At 36.2% G+C, this 2752-nt stretch overlaps 1 pseudogene; it reads left to right on the top strand.

The window, feature by feature from the left end:
- Nucleotides 1-1105, top strand: LOC148603658 (uncharacterized; annotated as a pseudogene).
- The last annotated feature ends 1647 nt before the right edge of the window (nt 1106-2752 follow it).

Below are 2752 nucleotides of genomic sequence, written 5' to 3'. Positions count from 1 at the left end.
ATGAATACCTATTACAAGTGTAACAATAAAAAAAACATAGGGCCAATTTTACCCGTAAATGTATCTCACTCTCTGTTTTTCTGATAATGTATTTCTTACACACAAACACTTTTAAAACTTATTATCACTTCGCGCAATAAACAATATGCACATGGAAAATTTATGTTATTTTTCTATAGAAAAAATATTTATCATAGCCAATTCCTATAAATTAATTTTAAAACATATTTTTACCTTTAAACATGAGAAAAAAAGCTCTTAATTTAACTGAATAGGGGTGTGTCAATATGTTTTATCCATTGAGATAGAAACAAAATTATTTTGACCAATCAGATTACAGTATTTATCTCAAATTAATTTATTTTGTTATAATTTTGTGTCGGTGTGGTTTATAACGATAAGAAGAAAATTGGAAGTGCCGGGAATGTATTTTTATCAAGAAATGGAAGTTGCAAAGGAATGAAATTGCCATCCGTGAAAAAACATAAGTGTAATAAACCCAGAACTAGAAGATATGACTAAAGATGAGTAGTGCTATTCTACTTCACGATTCATATGTGAAATTGTCAAGGAAAACGGTGAATATTATCCTGGTCAGCCTCTCTAAGATCGTGTGATAAATACACAAATGCATTTAGAAAAGCGGGGAAAATGCTTCAAGATTTTGAATGAAGAGTCTTTTCTTCAAATTAAAAATACACATGACCACACAATGAAGCTGGGGTCTGCCGTTGGTTTAGGACTAAAAAACGAAAGGCAGATACCATCACTTTAGAAGACGAAGAACTGTTATGGCAGAGATGTATTCTAGGCAAAGGCAGTCCATCTAAGTTTCAATGCACTTAGAGCTAGAAAAGAGCATCGTAATATATGAATGAACCAATTACAAGTGACTCTGTTAGACAGGAATGGCGAACAGTGACTCCGGTACCGAGATGATGTATCCAAGTCCAACCAAGAAGGCTTAAAAACAAGACAAACCCAACAGAAGGAAGTCTATGCTTATCAAGACCTGAAACGCACAGAAAAATGCATCGTCCGTTTGCTTAAGAAATACGTTGAACATTGGAAAGTTTTAACTGTAATGCATGTTTCTTGTTCTTGAGTAGGCATTTGACCATATAAAGAATGGTAAAGATGTATATAAAAATTAACACGTAGGCTTTAAATGTTGGTAGTTGGTTTGTTAGTTTGTCTACATGAAATACAAATATATAAGCATTATTCAAATTATATTGATGGACGTAATGATACTAACGAAAATGAAACAATTCAAAATTAACCAAAATCAACAAACAAAAAACAATAATGATCCTATTAGTACAGATTTAGCGAAGAGTTATATTATGCCTTTACTTTTTTAATTTAAATTAAATTATCTTCTTTTCAGCCCGGAACAAACAAAAAGACAATTGAATTAATACATTTTATCAAAGACCACTCCCGATAGCGGAGCATCCAATATATGGTACGCTGCACAAACGATTGGAATAAATCGCAAATGGTAGGTCCCCCATGCGGGTCTGGGTGTCAAAAGAATAGGGCCGCAGAGCGCTAAGCTTGTCGTCAAAGGCGACTAAATAGTGCTCAGGACCCTAGCCGGGGGATAGAGCGCTCTGCCTATAGAGTAACTGGATTTTGTGCCCCATGTGGCGGAATGGGGTAACCCTGGGATGTTACATGCCACCTTCCTCGCATGTAAAAGAACCATGCTGTGGTATTCGATGAGTATAGAAACCTTTGCGCTCCGCCACTGAGGCTAAATTGCCCGACCCTACCTATCCCTCCCTATTTCTGGTGGCAATCAAAATTCGTCGGCCCTATTATCCTTGTGTCCCATCCCATTTATCATTTCATCATCATAATTACATGTTCATTTTATCATCCATTTCATGTTCATCGCCTGAAATATTGCTGCTCGGGCTTTAAACCCCAACAATCAATCAATCAATCAAACAGTAGGTAGAATGTGTAAAGAGGCAGATCTAGATGGTTTCCGATCGAATCACTCACAAAGAGCAACAGCGGCAACACGACTGTATGAAAATGGTGTAGACGAACAGCCACTTGTTGAAATTACAGGTTATCGCAGAGATGCAGTTAGAGGCTACAAACGCACGAACGACGTAATGCACCGCAATGTATCTGGAATTATCAGGGGCGGAGTTTCAGATGATACCAAACCTTCAACTTGCAAAATGGTGTGCATCGACGAGTGTGAACTTGACGTTAATATTAACGTAAATGGTAACATCAGTAAATATTAAGTAAAACTGTGTTTTGTATCTTTGTTTCCATTTGAATTGCAGTACACAGAACAGTGAGCTTTAGTTTTTGCCTTATCAGTGAAGCAAGCGGCCTAAGGCTAATTTGTAAACATATACATGCAATTAGAGGTCTTTTGTTGCATCAAGCAGATTTTCCAAAGTGAAGTTCATTGTTTTGCCATCGTTGATTCGTAAAAAAAATAAGCCATGTTGGAACAATAGATTGACGTCACAACAACTATTGAGAAGCAGTTCTGACTTTTACATCACGTGTTATTATTGACCAGTGAGAATGATATAGTGTGGTTTTTTTTGCAGTGTACAGAATGGCCCTTTAACCTGAACACCTTCGACATTTAGGACAAGTAGGGTAGACGTTCTGTCAGAATAACCGCAATATACCATTCTGATAATCGTACTGTATAATCGTAATTGATTGTAATCCATTATAAAAAAGTGTGTAATTGAAATTAATCTGTTATCGA

This window comes from Perna viridis, chromosome 11 (genome assembly GCF_037379345.1).
Source record: "Perna viridis isolate PV_CMFRI_1.1 ecotype Kerala chromosome 11, ASM3737934v1, whole genome shotgun sequence".
Classification (NCBI taxonomy): Eukaryota; Metazoa; Mollusca; class Bivalvia; order Mytilida; family Mytilidae; genus Perna; species Perna viridis.
Note: the sequence above shows the minus strand (reverse complement) of the source record. Positions and strands in the feature narration are given on the sequence as shown.